This window comes from Gossypium hirsutum, chromosome A01 (genome assembly GCF_007990345.1).
Source record: "Gossypium hirsutum isolate 1008001.06 chromosome A01, Gossypium_hirsutum_v2.1, whole genome shotgun sequence".
NCBI lineage: Eukaryota > Viridiplantae > Streptophyta > Magnoliopsida > Malvales > Malvaceae > Gossypium > Gossypium hirsutum.
The window spans coordinates 65,458,226-65,480,901 of record NC_053424.1 but is presented as its reverse complement, the minus strand read 5'-3'; positions in this window follow the sequence as shown (position 1 = coordinate 65,480,901).

Sequence of the window (22,676 nt, the reverse complement as noted above, 5' to 3'; positions counted from 1 at the left end):
AAAAAAAGTAGTAAGAATTTTTATTAGTCTAGATTCAGGAAAATTTTACGGATTTGAATTTCCAGTTTCATAACTCAAGTTATGGTTTATTTAGTGATCATGACGCAGGAGGGACAGCTTGATGAAATCGGAGTAAATAGTAGAATTAAAATATGATATAATTGAGTTATGTTGTAAACATATTAGATTCCTTATTTGTTAGTTATATACTTTGTAACACCCCGTACCCGAGTCCGTCGCCGGAGTCGGACACGAGGGGTTTGCAGACTTAAATCACTTCTTTGCACAATCCATTTTAAATTTTCTAGGCAAGCTGGCTAACTGCGTCACTGTCACCTTAAAAATCATATCTTGAGTTTCACAACTTGAAAATCAGTTTTGTAATTTTTCCCTGAAACTAGACTCATATATTCATTGACAAATTTTTTTCTAGAATTTTTGGTTAGGCCAATTAGTACAGTTTATTAGTCAAAGTCTCCCATGTTACAGGGATCGACTACACTGACCTTTGTGCATTACGACTTGGATATCTCCCTGTACAATGCTTCAATACTGATTCTGTTTGTTTCTATAGAAACTAGACTCAAAAATGAATCTATGAATATATGGCATGACTTCTAATTATCTCTGGTTAATTTATAATGAATTTCCAAAGTCGGAACAGGGAATCCAGAAACCGTTCTGGCCCTGTCTCACAAAAACCTGAATATCTCTTAAAATACTGTTCATATGATCGTTTCATTAATTTCCTATAAAAATAGATTCATCAAGGTTCGTTTACATAATTTATTCACTATTTAATTCCATTCCTACTATTTTTAGTGATTTTCCAAATCTACATCACTGCTGCTGTCAACATCTGCCTTTAAGGTAGACTTTACCTATTTCATAGTTTCCATGATTCAACTAGCCCTTTTAGCATAAATAGCACAAATTATGATAGTGATTAACCATTCCCATGGCCAATCCTTGTTAAGCATATCCACACCTCTTAATAACCATATCCATACCAAATGATTATAACATTATGCTCAAACATATATAAGCCATTTTCGCATGGCTATCCAAAATTATACAAATCCAAAGGGTCCATGACCCACAACAAAAAGGGTAGTCCTATACATGCCATTTTAAAGTTCAACCAAAAGTGTACCAAAAGGGGCTTTGATAGTGTGGGCGACTTCGACTTCAAAATTCCCGAGTCTGATAGCTGAAGAACCAAAATCTATAAAACAGAGAATCAAAGAAACGGAGTAAGCATTAAATGCTTAGTAAGTTTTGAGCAAAGAATTTAGACACAACCAAAGTATAGCATCCATGTAGCTAAACAGATAATTTCATATGCACAAAATTTCAATATCATACTTACTTCACATTACCAACCCTTATATTCATACACAAAGATCAACTTAGCCAAAGGCCGGTAGCTCATTTATCAACTGAGCGAATACTTATTTGTAAGGGCTCAACTAATTCAAAGCACATACGAAACATACCTCAATGTTGGGATGTTACAAGCGTATTAACTGAAATTTTTACAGCAAGATCGTTCATTCCCGAATCACGTACCTTCGAAATTTAACCGGATATAGCTACTCGTTCAAATGCCTTCGGGACATAGCCCGGTTATAGTAACTAGCACAAATGCCTTCGGGACTTAACCCGGATTTAGTAACTCGTACCAATGCCTTCGGGCTTAGCCCGAAATTAGTAACTCGCACAAATGCCTTCGGATCTTAGTCCGGATATGGTCACTTAGCACAAAGCCTTCAGGACTTAGCCCGGACATCATTCGAATAACCATGCACATTTAACAATAAATCATGACACATTCGTATTTCTTTTTCATTAGCAAAACTCAAACACAAGACACTTATCACTCTTGCAATTTCGGCTTAATAGCCACACACAAAGAGCATGATTTTGATTTGCTTAAAACATGATCTAATCAAATCATAATTTAAGCTCTATTACTCAAGAACTTACCTCGAATGTTGTCGAACGATTTCGATGGCTATTCGACCACTTTTTCCTTCCCTTTATCGGATTTAGTTCCCCTTTGCTCTTGAGCTTAATTTAACAAATAAAATGATTTAATCATTTGAGCATCGAAAAGAGGAACTCAAGGTACTTAGCCCATATACAATTCATTAGACATCAAAGTCACATATGTACGGAATCATGAATCAAACTCAACACATTAGTTAGTATTCTCCTTAGCCGAATTTTCTAAGTCAAGATAAATCCTTCAATATGCTTACCTATGGCCGAACAAACACATCAACCGAAACACCATCATATGAAAATATATACCTTGAGATATTATATATGTCATGCCAATACATCATGTGCAAACATATATATATATGTGTAAGAGCCGAATCACAAGGTTGATTATAACCAAACATAAACATAAATCCAAAACACAAATCTTACCTACCATGCAATAAGCATAAATCATACTTATGGATATACCACGGCCGAATACATCACAACACCTTACCATTTCAATTTTGATCATGGTTAAACAAAGAACTTAATGTCTCACTCAAAAATGCTAAAAAGAAAATCCAAGAGTTAATCAATCCACCATCACATGTATCATTAACAAGCTTCACATTTAGCATGCAATGACATTAACACAGAATCCACCTTGGCCGAATATCATCCCCATGACATAGCAAAGATTTGAACCATGGCTAATTAGAACTCAAGCTAGCAACTAAAAACATGCATGAATCTCATGGCACAACATCAACATACCTTAATCTAGATACAAGTATGGCCGAACCTCCTCCTAATCCTCTTCCAAACCAAACATGAAGCAAGAACTCCTTCCTTCTTCCTTAGAATTTTCGGCCAAGGATGAACCAAAGGATGAACACTTTTTTTTTGTTTTCTTTTCTTCCACTCACGGCAATGGGGGGGGGAGACAATCACACACATTCTTTCCTTTTTTTTCCATTTCTTTATTACCCATACTCCTTATTTTATTTTTCCTAACATACATCACTAACATAACATGTTTGTGACATGTTTCCACTCATAGCATGGCCGGCCACTAAGCTTAAATTTGGGTAAATTGACATGCAAACCCATCATTTTCACAACATGCATTAATAGGCCATTTCACATTTGCCTAGCACATTTCTAAATTTTCTCACATAAGTCCTATTTGATAAAATTCACTTACAATTGACAAAATTCAAACATGAAATTTTCACACATGCATATATACATATAATAAGCATCAAATATGACAGCTAATTATTTTTAGGACTCGGTTTTGTGGCCCCGAAACCACTTCTCGACTAGGGTCACTTTAGGGCTGTCACAACTCTTCCCCACTTAAGAAATTTTCGTCCCCGAAAATCTTACCGGTAAATAGGTTTGGGTATCGCTCTTTCATAGAGTTCTCAGGTTCCCAAGTAGCTTCTTCGATCCCGTGTTTGAGCCATAACACTTTCACTATCGGAACCCTTTTGTTTCGCAACTCTTTCACTTCACGAGCTAGGATACGAATCGGTTCTTCCTCATAACTCATATCGGCTTGAATTTCGACCTCGGAGGGGTTTATTATGTGCGAAGGATCGGATCTGTAACGTCGAAGCATCGAAACATGAAAAATGTTGTGGATTCTTTCGAGTTCAGGGGGTAAAAGCAACCTATATGCAACTGGGCCAACTCGTTCGGAGATCTCATATGGCCCAATGAATCTCAGACTCAATTTGCCCTTACGGCCAAATCTGAGTATCTTTTTCCAAGGCGAGACCTTAAGAAACACTTTGTCTCCCACTTGATACTCAATATCTCTTCGTTTTAAATCCGCATACGACTTCTGACGATCTGATGCTGCCTTCAGACTTTCACAAATTATTCTTACTTTCTGTTCAGCATCTTTAATCAAATCCACTCCGAAAATTTTACTTTCACTGAGCTCGGTCCAAAACAATGGTGTACGGCATTTACGCCCGTACAAGGCCTCGTAAGGTGCCATCTTAATACTTGATTGAAAACTATTGTTGTAAGCGAATTCAATCAAAGGTAAATACCGTTCCCATGAACCACTAAACTCGAGGATGCAACATCTCAACATATCCTCAAGTATCTGAATTATCCGCTCGGATTGACCATCGGTTTGTGGATGAAAAGCGGTGCTAAAATGCAGCTTGGTACCCAAAGCTTCTTGCAATTTCTTCCAAAATCGCGAGGTGAATCTCGGATCTCTATCCGACACGATAGAAATAGGTACCCCGTGTAATCTCACAATCTGAGAAATATACAATTCAGCTAGTTTATCCAATGAAAAATCCGTACGTACTGGGATAAAGTGAGCTGACTTAGTCAGTCTATCCACAACAACCCAAATCGCATCTTTCTTACTTGCCGATACTGGCAACCCAGATACAAAATCCATCGTGACTCGATCCCATTTCCATTCAGGTACCATGATTGGCTGGAGTAAACCCGTAGGCACTTGATGTTTCGCCTTTACTTGCTGACATATTAAACACTTCGAAACAAAATCGGAAATGTCTCGTTTCATACCATGCCACCAAAACTGGCGTCTCAGATCGTTGTACATTTTCGTACTCCCCGGGTGAATTGACATTCGGCTACAATGGGCTTCGTTCAGAATCATCAAAATGAGTTCTAAATTTCTTGGAACACACAACCGACTTCTGAACCTCAAACAATCGTCATCATCAATTTGAAATTCGGATTCCATATTCGGAACACATTCAGCCCGTTTTGCAACCAATTCATCGTCGACTTTCTGAGCTTCAAGAATTTGATAAATCAATAATGGTTTGGCCTTTAATTCAGCTACTAACACATTGTCGGGTAGAATAGACAAGTGTACATTCGTCGCTCGTAAAGCAAACAGTGATTTCCGGCTTAAGGCGTCCGCAACCACATTAGCCTTTCCCGGGTGGTAATCAATGACAAGCTCATAATCTTTCAACAACTCAAGCCAACGTCTTTGTCGCAGATTTAAGTCTCTTTGAGTCATCAAATATTTGAGACTTTTGTGATCTGAAAATACATGGCACTTCTCACCAAATAAGTAATGTCGCCATATTTTCAAGGCGAATATGATGGCAGCTAATTTGAGATCATGGGTCGGATAATTTTTCTCATGTGGTTTTAATTGTCTCGACGCATAGGCCACAACTCGACCTTCTTGCATCAACATGCAACCTAACCCAAGTAGGGAGGCGTCACTATAGATGACAAACTCTTTGCCTGATTTGGGCTGCACTAAAATTGGGGCTTCAGTCAAATAAGTTTTCAGTTGATCAAAACTTTTTTGACATTTTTCCGTCCATTCGAACTTAATATCTTTTTGAAGTAGCTTCGTCATGGGTGTGGCTATCATTGAGAAACTTTTACAAACCGTCGGTAGTAACCGGTGAGTCCCAAAAAGCTCCGAACCTCAGTAATATTTCTCGGAGGCTTCCAGTTAAGTATGGCTGAAATTTTGTTCGGGTCAACTTGAATACCCGATGCGGATACCACGTGGCCTAAGAAGCTAACCTCTCTTAACCAGAACTCACACTTACTGAACTTAGCATATAACTGCTTATCCCGTAAAATTTGCAACACTAATCTCAGGTGCTCAGCATGTTCGGTCTCATCTCTTGAATAGACCAAGATGTCATCAATAAACACAACTACGAACCGGTCCAAATACTGTCTGAAGATCCGATTCATCAAATCCATAAATACCGCAGGGGCATTAGTGAGCCCAAACGGCATCACTAAGAACTCGTAGTGGCCGTATCTCGTTCTGAAAGCAGTTTTGGGTATATCCGAATCTCGAATTTGCAACTGATAATAACCCGATCTCAAATCTATCTTTGAAAACACTGAGGCTCCCTTTAATTGATCAAACAAATCATCACTATCCGTAGCCTTAAATTCAGTAGCCCCATGTTTTCGAATTCTGTCAACTGGGTGCTTATTTGACCTTATTTGGTCAGATACCGGAGGTATGGTAGGTACGGGGGTTGTGTTTGTCGGGAATGGAGGTTGTGGAACAGTCGTATTAGTTCGAATGTATTGGTTGAACCAATCATTCATCACGCTATAGAAAGCTTGTCTAGCTTCATCATTCTGGTTACTAGCATTAGGTTGAGAGTCCGCCGGTGCTGTCCCTTGTGCGGGAGCAGGCGCTACACTCTCAAGATCATCAGCTACCGCTCGGTCGGGATCGGGATCCATTACTATAAATAAACACATTTGCAAATGTCAGAAATCACCACACTATCAAATAATCACATAAAATGGCATGTATAGCTAAACCCAACGCATTACGGTAGTCCTAGAATCTACTAGACCGTAGCTCTGATACCAATAAATTGTAAGACCCCGTACCCGAGTCCGTCGCCGGAGTCGGACACGAGGGGTTTGCAGACTTAAATCACTTCTTTGCACAATCCATTTTAAATTTTCCAGGCAAGCTGGCTAACTGCGTCACTGTCACCTTAAAAATAATATCTTGAGTTTCACAACTCGTAAATCAGTTTCGTAATTTTTCCCTGAAACTAAACTCATATATGCATCTACAAATTTTTTTCTAGAATTTTTTGTTGGGCAAATTAGCACAGTTTATTAGTCAAAGTCTCCCATGTTACAGGGATCGACTACACTGACCTTTGCGCATTACGACTTGGATATCTCCCCGTACAGGGCTTTAATACTGATGCCGTTTGTTTCTATAGAAACTAGACTCAAAAAGGAATCTATGCATATATGGAATGACTTTTAATTATCTCTGTTTAATTTATAATGAATTTCCAAAGTCGGAACAGGGAATCCAGAAACCGTTCTGGTCCTGTAGCACGAAAACCTAAATATCTCTTAACATACTGTTCATATAATCGTTTTATTACTTTCCTATGAAAATAGATTCATCAAGGTTCGTTTACATAATTTATTCACTATTTAATTCCATTCCTACTATTTTTAGTGATTTTCCAAATCTACATCACTGCTGCTGTCAGCATCTGCCTTTAAGGTAGACTTTACCTATTTCATAGTTTCCATGATTCAACTAGCCCTTTTAGCATAAATAGCACAAATTATGATAGTGATTAACCATTCCCATGGCCAATCCTTGTTAAGCATATCCACACCTCTCAATAACCATATCCATACCAAATGATTATAACATTATGCTCAAACATATATAAGCCATTTTCGCATGGCTATCCAAAATTATACAAATCCAAAGGGTCCATGATCCACAACAAAAAGGGTAGTCCGATACATGCCATTTCAAAGTTCAACCAAAAGTGTACCAAAAGGGGCTTTGATAGTGTGGGCGACTTCGACTTCAAAATTCCCGAGTTCGATAGCTGAAGAACCAAAATCTATAAAACAGAGAATCAAAGAAGCGGAGTAAGCATTAAATGCTTAGTAAGTTTTGAGCAAAGAATTTAGACACAACCAAAGTATAGCATTCATGTAGCTAAACAGATAATTTCATATGCACAAAATTTCAATATCATACTTACTTCACATTACCAACCCTTATATTCATACACAAAGATCAACTTAGCCGAAGGCCGGTAGCTCATTTATCAACTGAGCGAATACTTATTTGTAAGGGCTCAACTAATTCAAAGCACATACGAAACATACCTCAATGTTGGGATGTTACAAGCGTATTAACTGAAATTTTTACAGCAAGATCGTTCATTCCCGAATCACGTACCTTCGGAATTTAACCGGATATAGCTACTCGTTCAAATGCCTTCGGGACATAGCCCGGTTATAGTAACTCGTTCAAATGCCTTCGGGACTTAACCCGGATTTAGTAACTCGTACCAATGCCTTCGGGCTTAGCCCGGAATTAGTAACTCGTACAAATGCCTTCGGATCTTAGTCCAGATATGGTCACTTAGCACAAAGCCTTCGGTACTTAGCCCGGACATCATTCGAATAACCATGCACATTTAACAATAAATCATGACACATTCGTATTTATTTTTCATTAGCAAAACTCAAACACAAGACACTTATCACTCTTGCAATTTCGGCTCAATAGCCACACACAAAGAGCATGATTTTGATTTGCTTAAAACATGATCTAATCAAATCATAATTTAAGCTCTATTACTCAAGAACTTACCTCGGATGTTGTCGAACGATTTCGATGGCTATTCGACCACTTTTTCCTTCCCTTTATCGGATTTAGTTCCCCTTTGCTCTTGAGCTTAATTTAACAAATAAATTGATTTAATCATTTGAGCATCGAAAAGAGGAACTCAAGGTACTTAGCCCATATATAATTCATTAGACATCAAAGTCACATATGTACGGAATCATGAATCAAACTCAACACATTAGTTAGTATTCTCCTTAGCCGAATTTTCTAAGTCAAGATAAATCCTTCAATATGCTTACCTATGGCCGAACAAACACATCAACCTATGTACTCATTCATGTGGCCAAATATGCATGTTTATGTTGAGGCCAATTATATACTTAATACCACACACAAATGGCATACATTTTACTAACTAATGCATTACATATTATAACTCAATACGCATCCATCATTTACTCCATAACCGAAACACCATCATATCAAAATATATACCTTGAGATATTATATATGTCATGCCAATACATCATGTGCAAACATATATATATGTGTAAGAGCCGAATCACAAGGTTGATTATAACCAAACATAAACATAAATCCAAAACACAAATCTTCCCTACCATGCAATAAGCATAAATCATACTTATGGATATACCATGGCCGAATACATCACAACACCTTACCATTTCAATTTTGATCATGGTTAAACAAAGAACTTAATGTCTCACCCAAAAATGCTAAAAAGAAAATCCAAGAGTTAATCAATCCACCATCATATGTATCATTAACAAGCTTCACATTTAGCATGCAATGACATTAACACAAAATCCACCTTGGCCGACTATCATCCCCATGACATAGCAAAGATTTGAACCATGGCTAATTAGAACTCAAGCTAGCAACTAAAAACATGCATGAATCTCATGGCACAACATCAACATACCTTAATCTAGATACAAGTATGGCCGAACCTCCTCCTAATCCTCTTCCAAACCAAACATGAAGCAAGAACTCCTTCCTTCTTCCTTAGAATTTTCGGCCAAGGATGAACCAAAGGATGAACACTTTTTTTTTTGTTTTCTTTTCTTCCACTCACGGAAATGGGGGGGAGACAATCACACACATTCTTTCCTTTTTTTTTCCATTTCTTTATTACCCATACTCCTTATTTTATTTTTCCTAACATACATCACTAACATAACATGTTTGTGACATGTTTCCACTCATAGCATGGCCGGCCACTAAGCTTAAATTTGGGTAAATTGACATGCAAACCCATCATTTTCACAACATGCATTAATAGGCCATTTCACATTTGCCTAGCACATTTCTAAATTTTCTCACATAAGTCCTATTTGATAAAATTCACTTACAATTGACAAAATTCAAACATGAAATTTTCACACATGCATATATACATATAATAAGCATCAAATATGACAGCTAATTATTTTTATGACTCGGTTTTGTGGCCCCGAAACCACTTCCCGACTAGGGTCACTTTAGGGCTGTCACATACTTACTAAGCTATAAGCTTACTTTCTTTTCTCTCATTTGTCTTATAGTGTCATCCAGCTAGCACAGGAGTTAGAGATCGTTGAAGATCCGCCCGCACTATCAATACTCTTGGTATTCGAACTCAACATTTTGAAATATGGCATGTATAGCAGACTTAGTTATTTTGTTACGTGTCATAATTTTCTAGGTTTAAAATACTAATTATAGTATCAAACTAATCATTTTGTATGAAGCCTTTGAAATTGGTTTGTATTGTTAATGACATATGTTATAATGATTCATGATCAAATTGCATGCCATATTTTTGTTGGGTTTTATTTAATAGTATATACTATAATTTGTTAATACCTCGCACCCTGTTCCGGCGATGGATACGAGTAAGGGGTGTTACATTTAGTGGTATCAGAGCTATGGTTTAGTCAGTTCTCGGATTAATAAAGTGTGTGTAAAAGTCTAGCTATACATGCCATAAAAATATTGTGATAGTGTGGTGACTCCTGATTATTCTAAACTGTGTTTTGTTTTAATATAGTAATGGATCCTGAAGGAACTGCGGCTGATGATGCTGCTAGTAATGCGTCGGCTTCAGCACAAGGGACCGCGCTTGTGGAAAGTAGACCTGAGACATTGAGACAGGGAGATAAGGCTCGGGATGCCTTTCTCCAAATGATGAACAATTGGTATACTGAGTTTATTCGAGCAAATCCAAATGCTCAACCTCCTCTACCCCCTCCCAAACCTCAGACGATTCCTGTAGCTGCTCAAGGCATAGATTTGGTAAGAACGAACAAGCCTCCGGTTTACAAGATTTGAAAACAAGGGGCCGAAGAGTTTAGAGCAAAGATCGATGATGATCCTGAGAAAGTGGAGTTCTCGCTTGAAAATTCTACCCGTGTATTTGATGAGCTCTCATTACACCCGAGGAGTGCTTAAAATGTGTTGTATCACTTTTGAGAGATTCGATCTACCACTGGTGGAAGACTTTGGTAGCAGTAGTGCCAAAAGAAAGAGTTACTTGGGATTTCTTCCAGGAAGAATTCAGAAAGAAATACATAAGTCAGTGATTTATTGATCAAAAACGGAAAGAGTTCCTTGAATTGAAGCAGGGCAAGATGTCTGTGCCAGAGGATGAACACGAATTTGTAAGACTCAGCAAGTATGCCTAGGAATGTGTGTCCACCGAGGCCATTATGTGCAGAAGGTTTGAGGATGGGCTAAATGAGGACATTAAAGTGGTTGTGGGAATTTTGGAGTTGAAAGAATTTGTAGTATTGGTTGACCGAGCTCTTAAAGCTGAAAAATTGAACAAAGAAAGAAGAAAAGCTGCTATTGAGGCTCGAGATGCCAGAAAAGGGCTGATAAGCAAGTCATTTCAATCTCAATCAAAGAGGTCCAAAGAGACGAACCCTCGAATGACAGTTTCAACTGGGGATTCACACAGAGATCGTGGTAGAGCATATTCGGGGTCTAAAGCTCAAGCTACTTTGGTGGCAAGTGTGGGTAATGTGCGACCTAGAAAGCCCGAGTGTCAGCAATGTGGCAGGCAACATTATGGTGAGTGTTGGGGAAACGAGCGAGCTTGTTTCAGGTGCGGTTCTCGCGAGCATTTTATTAGAGACTATCCGGAGAAAGTTAAAGAAGAAAGATTTTAAAGTGCTAGACAGAATACCACCGCTAGTAGAGGTAGACCACCGAGAAATACTGGAGGTGGGACTAGCAGTAAAACTGCGATGAAAGATTCAACAGTGAGATCAGAAGCTAGAGCGCCTGCTAGAGCTTATGCTATACGTGCCCGAGAGGATGCATCATCTCCTGATGTCATTACTAGTACATTTTCTCTTTATGATACTATTGTTATTGCATTGATTGATCCCGGATCCACTCATTCCTATATTTGTACGAATTTAATATCTAAAAAAAAGTTTCCTGTTGAGTTTACTGAGTTTACGATTAAAATGTCGAACCCTTTAGGCCAATATGTGCTAGTTGACAAGGTTTGCAAGAATTGTCCATAAATGATTCAAGGTCACTGTTTTCCCGCTAATCTGATGTTGTTACCATTTGGTGAGTTTGACGTTATTTTAGGAATGGACTGGTTGACATTGTATGATGCCAAGGTAGATTGTAAACAAAAAACACTAGAGTTGAAATGTGAAAATGGAGTCGGATGACTATAAAGAACAAGTACCCATTGCCGAGGATTGATGATTTATTCGATCAGTTAAAGGGGGCCACAGTGTTTTCAAAGATTGATTTGAGGTCTGGTTACTACCAGTTGAGAGTTAAGGAGTCGGATGTGCCGAAAACCGCCTTTAGGACAAGGTATGGACATTATGAGTTTCTTGTGATGCCTTTTGGCTTAACAAATGCTCCAGCTATATTTATGGACTTGACGAACCGGATCTTTCGGCCATATTTGGACAAGTTTGTAGTAGTGTTTATAAATGACATTCTAATTTTTTCTCGGGATGAGTCTGAACATGCCGAACACTTGAGAACCATATTGCAGATCTTGAGAGAAAAGAAACTGTTTGCTAAGTTTAGTAAAAGTGAGTTTTAGCTTTGTGAAGTCAGATTTTTGGGACATATAGTCTCAGGTGATGGTATTCGGGTGGATCCAAGCAAGATTTCTGCGATCGTTGATTGGAAACCGCCAAAGAATGTATCCGAGGTTAGAAGCTTTTTAGGCTTGGCCGGGTATTATAGACGTTTTGTTGAGGGATTCTCGATGATTGCCTCTCCTATGACTAAGTTGTTACAAAAGAATGTTAAGTTTGAATGGAATGATAAATGTCAGTAGAGTTTTGAAATGTTGAAAGCACGATTGACTGAAGCACCAATTTTAGTACAGCCCGAGCCTGGAAAGGAGTTCGTAATTTATAGTGATACATCATTGACAGGCCTTGGATGTGTGTTGATGCAAGAGGGTAAAGTGGTAGCTTATGCTTCGAGACAGTTAAAATCGCATGGGAAGAACTATCCTACACATGATTTGGAATTGGCCGCTATTGTCTTTGCCTTGAAGATTTGGCGACATTATTTGTATGGTGAAAAATGTCAAATTTTTACAGATCACAAAAGTTTGAAGTATTTGATGAATCAAAAGGATTTGAATCTACGACAGCGGAGATGGCTTGAATTATTAAAGGATTATGAGCTAGTGATTGATTATCATCCGGGAAAAGCAAATGTAGTTGCTGACGCCTTGAGCAGGAAATTTCTTTTTACTTTGAGAGCCATGAATACGGGGTTAGCATTGTCTGATGATGGGTCAATCTTAGCAGAGATGGGGGCTAAACTATTATTTCTCTAGCTGATTTGTGATGCTCAAAAGAAGGATAGTGAGTTTCGAACCAAGAGAACTCAATGTTACGACTCAGATTTTTGAGTTGGACCAGACGACTGTTTGATGTTTCGAGACAGGATATGTGTACCAAAATATGATGAATTGATTCAGAAAATATTACATGAGGCGCACAGTGGCTGTTTATCAGTTCACCCTGTTAGCACAAAAATGTATAATGATTTAAAGAAGTTGTATTGGTGGCCAGGTATGAAAGGGGATATTTCTGAATTTGTAACTAAATGTTTGATCTGTCAACAAGTAAAAGCTGAACATCAAGTGCCTTCAGGACTACTTCAACTGGTAATGGTGCCTGAGTGGAAATAGGACAAGATTACCATGGATTTTGTAACCGATTTGCCTTTGACTCCTAAAAAGAAGGATGCTGTGTGGGTAGTGGTTGATAGATTAACAAAGTCAGCCCACTTTATACCAGTACGTACCGATTACTCACTTGATAAATTAGCTGAATTATATATTGCTGAAATTGTGAGGTTGCACGGAGTACCTATGTCTATAATATCAGATAGAGATCCGAGATTTACCTCGAGATTTTGGAAAAAGTTACAAGAAGCTTTGGGTACAAAATTGAACTTTAGTACCGCGTTTCATCCATAAACAGATGGTCAGTCGGAAAGAGTAATCTAGGTACTCGAGGATATGCTTAGATGCTGTGTCTTAGAATTTGAAGGTAGTTGGGAAAAATTTAGATGCTGTGTCTTTGATTGAATTTGCCTACAATAACAGTTATCAGTCAAGTATACAAATGGCACCGTACGAAGCCTTGTATGGTCGCAAGTGTCAGACTCCTTTATATTGGACCGAACTTAGTAAGGAATAGATTCACGGAGTTGATCTAGTTAAAGAAACCGAAGAGAAGATAAAAGTAATTCGGGATTGCTTGAAAGCTGCTTCAGATCGACAAAAGTCATATGCAGATTTATAAAGAAAAGAGATTGAATTTCAGGTGGGTGATAAAGTGTTCTTGAAGGTGTCACCATGGAAAAAGATTCTGAGATTTAGCTGAAAAGGCAAGTTGAGCCCGCGTTTTATTGGGCCGTACGAGATTACTGAGAGGATTGAACCAGTGGCATATCAGTTGGCCTTACCGACAGAGTTAGAAAGAATTCATAACGTGTTTCATATATCAATGTTACGACGTTATCGTTCTGATCCTTCACATGTGATTTCTCCAAGAGAAATTTAGATTCGACCGGATATGACCTATGAGGAGGAACCAATAAAGATTTTGGCTCAGGAAATTAAACAGTTAAGAAATAAAAGTATAGCCTTAGTGAAAGTATTGTGGCACAGACATGGGATAGAAGAGGCTACGTGGGAACCTGAGGAAGCTATGAGGAAACAGTACCTGAACCTCTTTACCGGTAAGATTTTCGGGGACGAAAATCTCTAAAGGGGGGAGAATTGTGACAACCCGAATTAGGGCCTAATCAGAATAGTGGTTTTGTGACCACAAATCTGAGATAGAAATAATTGTTTTATAATTATTTTGGGGTTTATGATATGATTTCATGATTTCGTGAAAATTTCGTGATGAAATTCTATGCATTGAGCGCTTAAGTTGAGATTAGGGACTAAACCGAATAAATTGTAAAACTCGTGTTTTAGAAGTTTTTAGTATGAAATTGCTTTGGGATATTAACTAGGACGTCTTAAATAGCAATTTTATCCATTCCTAAGTTATGGACAAAAGTTGGACATGGAGGGAATTTTTGGAAAGTTTAGTAGTAAGGGCATTTTGGTCATTTGTATATTAAATGAAATAAAATGGGAAAAATAACACAAAATTGGTCATCATCTTCACTAGTTGCTGTCAAAATTTGCTCTCCTCCATAGCTAGGGTTTCTTCAACTTTCAAGCTTCATAGTAAGTGATTTCAAGCCCCGTTTTTAATGTTCTTCACATTTTTGAAATCCTCGTAGCTCGATTTACCTATTTCTACCATTATTTCGAGTTAGGGTCTATGTTTAAAAATTTACCCATGAATGATAGGCATGTATTGTGTTGTTTGATGGTAGAATATGAATGTTTGAAGTTAGGAGAACGATCTTTTCTAAGCGATTTTTAACGAAAACGAGCAAAACGACATAATCGATAAAAATACCTATTGTTCATAACTATGTGTTAGAGTGAGAATTTGATGTTTCCATAGAAGAGAAAAATGATCAGTAGGTCATTAAACATAAGAATAATGGCTGAAATTAAATTTCCGAGCCTTGGGACAAAATCATAATTTTGTAAAAGTTAGGGGACAAAAACGTAATTTTTGTATAATGTGATTTTTGGATTAAAATAAATAGTTCGAGTGTTAAATGAGCTAAATATGTTGTTATAGATCAAGAAAGGCGTGGAATCGACCTCGAACGGGGGAAGGAGAAAGTTTTGGACTAAATTGCAAAATTCCCATATTTTGCACCGAGGTAAGTTTGTATGTAAATAATACATTAATTTCATTTACATTCTTATATTTCAGCCTATTATATATATATACTAGTTGATGTTGAAGTATAAATCGACTATTGGAAGAATAGAAATATGTAATAGAGAGAAAGATCCCGGTTGAACATTCAGAAAGATCGAATAAAATAAAGGGAGTGTAGCTAGGTCACATGTATGGTGCTGAGTGCACATCACGTGTACAAGAAAGCTACGAGATACTATGTAGTAGCTAGGTCACATGTGTGATACCGGATGTATCCCATGTAGACAAGAGAGCTACGTGAGAGATAAATGTAGCTAGGTCGCATGCGTAATTCCAAGTGAAGGGCACCATGTAGACAAAAGAGCTACGAGACAAATCGGCTAGGTCGCATGAGTGGTACTAAGTGTTCACCATGTGTAGAAGAGAGCCGAATTAAATGAAATATGATGATGGGACTGTGTGCTAAAACCATCAAGTATCGAGGATTAATCCGAATTGTTCAACGGGATGGCTTTGTGGTGACATTGTAGTCATGGGCCTATACTTGTGATGTATGAAATGTGGTGAAAATGATTTGTGATATATATATATATAAGTTAAAATGAGGTAAGTACAAAGAATGTGTGAAAGAGTGAAATTAGCATTAAAACTGTTTTGGACAGCAGCAGTGATGTGATTTGTAAAAATCACCAAAAATAGAAGGAATTTAATTATAGGTTGGATGAGATGTGTAACACCCCGAACCCGATACCGTCGCCGGAGTCGAACACGAGGTGTTAACAGACTTCAAACCACTTATTCGACATTTCCCAGACAAGCTGCCAATCTGCGTACTAGTCGCTTTAAAAATCATATCTTGAGTTCTGAAACTCGAAATTCAGTTCCGTAAATTTTCCCTGGAACTAGACTCATATACCTATATGGTAGAATTTTTGTAGAATTTTTGGTCGGCCAAATTAGTACAGTTTATTAGTCAAAGTCTCCCATGTTACAGGGATCGACTACACTGACCCTTGTGCATTACGAATTGGATATCTCCCTGCACAGAGCTTCAATACTGATGTCGTTTGTTCCTATAGAAGCTAGACTCAGAGAGGAATCTGTACATATATTGCATGACTCCTAATTATCTCTGGTTAATTTATAATAAATCTCCAAAGTCGGAACAGGGAATCCAGAAACCGTTCTGGCCCTGTCTCACGAGAACCTGAATATCTCTTAACATACTGTCCATATGATCTTTTGTTACTTCTATATGAAAATAGACTCATCGAGCTTCGAATAAATAATTTATTCATCAATTAATTCCACTCCTACTATTTTTAGTGATTTTTCAATCTCACGTCACTGCTGCTGCCAGCATCTGTTACGAAAGCAACTATACCCATTTCGTGATTTCTCCTTGATCTAACTAGTAATTCACCATACATATCACAAATTATGATCATGACTAGCCATGCCAAAGGCTAATCATTGTCAAACATCCCCTACTACACTATTGCCATATCATGAATTTTAACACCAAAATAATCAACCATGACATATGGCATAAAAAGGTCGAATTATCAAGATTTACGACCTAACGTTATGAAACCAAACCCAACGAACATTTATGCCATTTTCGCATTGCTAAAAGTTTACATACCAAAGTTCAAACACAACATAATAGCCTATACATGCCGAAATGTTCTCCTAAGCCGACTAAGAAGAAAGTACCAAAACTTGCTAGCCGGTGTGATGACTCCAATGACGGCCCGATCACGCAAAAAGAGACGAGTCCAAGAAACCTAGAATAGGTGACAAGGAAACACCGAGTGAGTATATAACTCAATAAGTCATAAGCAATGCACTACCATCCATTAATAACATTATCACAATAGGAAACAAAATGGAACGAGGCTAGTTACTCCATCCATACCGAACCATGCCATAGTTCCTCAGACCCATCGGTTCAATCTCATACCAAATCATGCATTCACTTTCCATTTACTCATCAATAGGATATTTGAGGCATTTTCATACATCATTTTATTTTCGTTACAATCATACAACTAAACGGCCTTTCACCTATTCCACGATAAATCTTATGTACGTGACTTCAAGTATATTTGTCACATAGGTTCAAACTTATCAAGCTCAACTCCAAATATAGTCATAGCACCTATTAGCCATGAACTCAAGGTACTTACCCGATCCGCTGTCCGTGATCGACTCAATAATGTCGCCCACTTAGTGTCCATAATGATTCAAAAGTATATATTAAGTCCGCACACTCAGTGCTATATAATCAACTCGCACACTTAGTGCTATATAATCAAACTCGCACACTTAGTGCTACATAATCAAACTCGCACACTTAGTGCTACATAATCAAACTCGCACACTTAGTGCTACATAATCAAACTCGCACACTTAGTGCTACATAATCAAACTCGCACACTTAGTGCTACATAGTCAGACTCGCACACTTAGTGCTGTACAATTTAAACTCGCACACTTAGCGCCAATCTCATGATCATAAATGTTTATACCTGCACTCTTAGTGCCGAGGTCAACAACTCAATACATCTCACCTCTTTTCTCTTCATTCAACACTTTCATCACCACATACATACATGTATATAAATTTATCATTCCATTCAGCATGATTACATAGACATTATGTCTATTTAGATCAATACAAAATATATGCTTGACGACTTACTTTGTGTTGGGTAAGACGGTTCCAACTCGGTTACTCGATGATCTTTTCTTTGCCCTTGCTTGCCTCTCCACCTTTAGCTTCTTGAGCTAAATCGATAAATTAACTAGTTTAACCATCTTGCTAAACATTCATACTTCAATTACACATGCATATGTATGTTTGTATATTCGGCAATGACAATGGTAATTTAGCAAACCTTAATTTAACTTATAATTGTTCATAACACATTTAAAGCATCCACTCCATTCCATCATTTTAAAGCACATACATTACTCAATATTATCCAAGTTCACATTCGGCATTTTCACAAATACACATGCCGATTTCATTCACTCATCTCTAATGTTAATTAAGAAATGCCGAATGTCGCCAACTAAATGGCATACACACACACCCACATGCATAAAAGTCATCCACACCTCCTATAGCTCATTCGGCATTCACCTTTGCTAGTTTTTCCCATTTTTTGTCGGTTATATATACATAGTCCTAAGGTAATATCACGAATGGGCTTACATATATATGTATATATATATATAGCCGAATATGCAAAGCTTAAACTCAACATCACATAAGCTCCTAAGTGATGGCCGAATATGTATATCTATATATATTCATCAACTATACTATTACCTTTAATTTATCTAATCACACAATTTCATCTAAGTTTAGCATGAAACACAATCATCACCCTTATTAATCTTTTATAGCCGAAAACCATACTTACCCCCAAAATCGAAATTTCAACATGGTTTACAAAAATCACTTGATAACTCACTCAATATTAACTAAAATTTCAAAAGCTAGTACAACTTCCTTACCTTAATAGTGACTTAAGATGACCAATTGCTCATGTTACCAACAAGATTCAAGATTTGAACATGGGCTAACTAAGGGACTTAGTAACTAGCTTAATACATTCAACAATTTCCAAAAGCTACCATGCATTACATACCTTATTCAAGACTAGAAGGAGTGGCCGAATGTTTTACTTCCCCTTCCCCCTTCTTCTTAGCATTTTCGGCCAAGGATGATAAAAGATGAACAATTTTTTTCTTTCTTCTTTAGATTCGGCTAGCAAGAACATGAATGATGATCCCTTTTTTTTTTCCCTTTCATCATTCTTTTTTTTCCATTTCTTTATTACTAACTTTTTATTTTGTTATTCATCCCATGATGCACCAACAAAACATGTCTATGACATGTTTTGCCCATCACACCTTGTCCACCTTATTTGTCATGGCCGGCCACTATAAAAAGGGGGGAAATTTGACATGCAAGTCCTCCCCTTTTTCCACATGCACTAATAGGTCCTTACGCATTGACCTATCACATTTTAAAATTTTCTCGCATAAGTCCTATTGACTAAATTCACATGCAATCGACTAAATCGAAGCTTGAAATTTTCACACATTCATAATTACATATTCTAGACAATAATTATCACATTCAAACATTTCGGTGACTCGGTTTAGCGGTCCCGAAACCACTTCCCGACTAGGGTCAATTTTGGGCTGTTACAACTCTCCCCCACTTAAGAAATTTTCGTCCCCGAAAATCTTACCGGTAAATAGGTTTGGGTATCGTTCTTTCATCGAGCTCTCGGTTTCCCAAGTAGCTTCCTCGATCCCATGTTTGAGCCATAACACCTTCACTAACGGAACCCTTTTGTTTCGCAACTCCTTCACTTCACGAGCTAGGATACGTATCGGTTCTTCTTCATAACTCATATCGGCTTGAATTTCAACCTCTGATGGGCTAATTATATGCGATGGATCAGATCGATAGCGTCGAAGCATCGAAACATGAAAGACGTCGTGAATCTTTTCAAGCTCAGGGGGCAAAATCAATCTATACGCGACCGGACCAACTCGTTCGGAGATTTCGTACGGCCCAATGAATCTCGGGCTCAACTTGCCCTTACGGCCAAACCTGAGTACCTTTTTCCAAGGCGAAACTTTAAGGAACACTTTATCTCCCACCTGATATTCAATGTCCTTTCGTTTCAAGTCCGCATACGATTTCTGACGATCTGTGGCTGCCTTCAGACTTTCACGGATTACCTTTACTTTCTGTTCGGCATCTTTAATCAAATCAACTCCGAAAATTTTACTTTCACCGAGCTCGGTCCAAAACAATGGTGTACGGCATTTACGACCGTACAAAGCCTCGTAAGGTGCCATCTTAATACTTGATTGAAAACTATTGTTGTAAGCGAATTCAATCAAAGGTACATACCGTTCCCATGAACCACTAAACTCAAGGATGCAGCATCTCAGCATATCCTCGAGTATCTGAATTATCCGCTCGGATTGACCATCGGTTTGGGGATGAAAAGCGGTGCTAAAATGCAGCTTGGTACCCAAAGCTTCTTGCAATTTCTTCCAAAATCGCGAGGTGAATCTCGGATCTCTATCCGACACGATAGAAATAGGTACTCCATGTAATCTCACAATCTGAGAAACATACAATTCGGCTAGTTTATCCAATGAAAAATCCGTACGCACGGGGATAAAGTGAGCCGACTTAGTCAGTCTATCAACAACAACCCAAATCGCATCCTTCTTACTTGTTGACAATGGTAGTCCGGACACAAAGTCCATTGTGACTCGATCCCATTTCCACTCGGGTATCATGATTGGCTGAAGTAATCCTGAAGGCACTTGATGTTCCGCTTTCACTTGTTGACATATTAAACATCTCGAAACAAAGTCGGAGATGTCCCGTTTCATACCATGCCACCAAAACCGTCGTTTCAAATCGTTGTACATTTTCGTACTCCCCGGGTGAATTGACATTCGGCTACAATGAGCTTCGTTCAGAATCATCGAAATGAGTTCTGAATTTCTTGGAACACACAACCGACTTCTGAACCTCAAACAATCGTCATCATCAATTTGAAATTCGGATTCCATATTCGGAATACATTCAGCCCGTTTTGCAACCAATTCATCGTCGACTTTCTGAGCTTCACTAATTTGATGAATCAATGATGGTTTGGCCTTTAATTCAGCTACTAACACATTGTCAAGTAGAACAGACAAGTGCACATTCATCGCTCGTAAAGCAAACAGCGATTTTCGGCTTAAGGCGTCCGCAACCACATTAGCCTTTCCCGGGTGGTAGTCAATGACAAGCTCGTAATCCTTTAACAACTCAAGCCAACGTCTTTGTCGCAGATTTAAGTCTCTTTGAGTCATCAAATATTTGAGACTTTTGTGATCCGAAAATACATGGCACTTTTCGCCAAACAAATAATGTCGCCATATTTTCAAAGCAAATACGATGGCGGCTAGCTCGAGATCATGGGTTGGATAATTTCTCTCGTGTGGCTTCAATTGTCTCGACGCATAGGCCACAACTCGACCTTCTTGCATCAATACGCAACCCAACCCGAGTAGGGATGCGTCACTATAAATGACAAACTCTTTGCCTGATTCGGGTTGCACTAAAATTGGAGCTTCAGTCAAATAAGTTTTTAGTTGATCAAAACTTTTCTGACATTTCTCCGTCCATTCGAACTTAACATCCTTTTGAAGTAGCTTCGTCATTGGTGTGGCTATCATCGAGAAACCTTTTACAAATCGTCGGTAATAACCGGCGAGCCCCAGGAAGCTCCGAACTTCGGTAATATTTCTTGGAGGCTTCCAGTTAAGTATGGCTGAAATTTTGCTCGGGTCAACTCGAATACCCGATGCGGATACCACATGACCCAAGAAGCTAACCTCTCTTAACCAGAACTCACACTTACTGAACTTAGCATATAACTGCTTATCCCACAAAATTTGTAATACTAGCCTCAGATGCTCAGCATGTTCGGTCTCATCTCTTGAATAGACCAAGATGTCATCAATGAACACAACTACGAACCGATCCAAATATGGTCTGAAGACCCGATTCATCAAATCCATAAATACCGCAAGGGCATTTGTGAGCCCAAACGGCATCACTAAGAACTCGTAGTGACCGTACCTCGTTCTGAAAGCAGTTTTGGGTACGTCCGAATCTCGAATCCGCAACTTATAATAACCCGATCTCAAATCTATCTTTGAAAACACTGATGCTCCCTTTAATTGATCAAACAAATCATCAATACGTGGTAACGGATATTTATTCTTTATCGTCACTTTATTCAGTTGACGATAGTCAATGCACAACCTCATGGTTCCGTCCTTCTTTTTCACGAACAATACTGGTGCACCCCAAGGTGAGAAACTTGGTCGAGCAAAACCTCTATCCGTCAATTCTTGCAACTGAGCTTTCAACTCTTTTAACTCGGTTGGTGCCATACGATACGGAGCTATCGAAATCGGCGTAGTTCCCGGTACAAGCTCAATACCAAACTCTATCTCCCGAACAGGTGGCAAACCCGGTAACTCTTCAGGAAAAACATCCGGGTATTCACAAACCACCGGCACAAATTCGGGTTTCTTTTCTAACTCTTTGTCATCAAGTACATACGCAAGGTATGCTTCGCACCCTTTTCTTACATATTTCTGGGCCAACAGTGCTGATATTACAGCTGGCAACCCCCCTTAAGTCCGTAGACTCAATT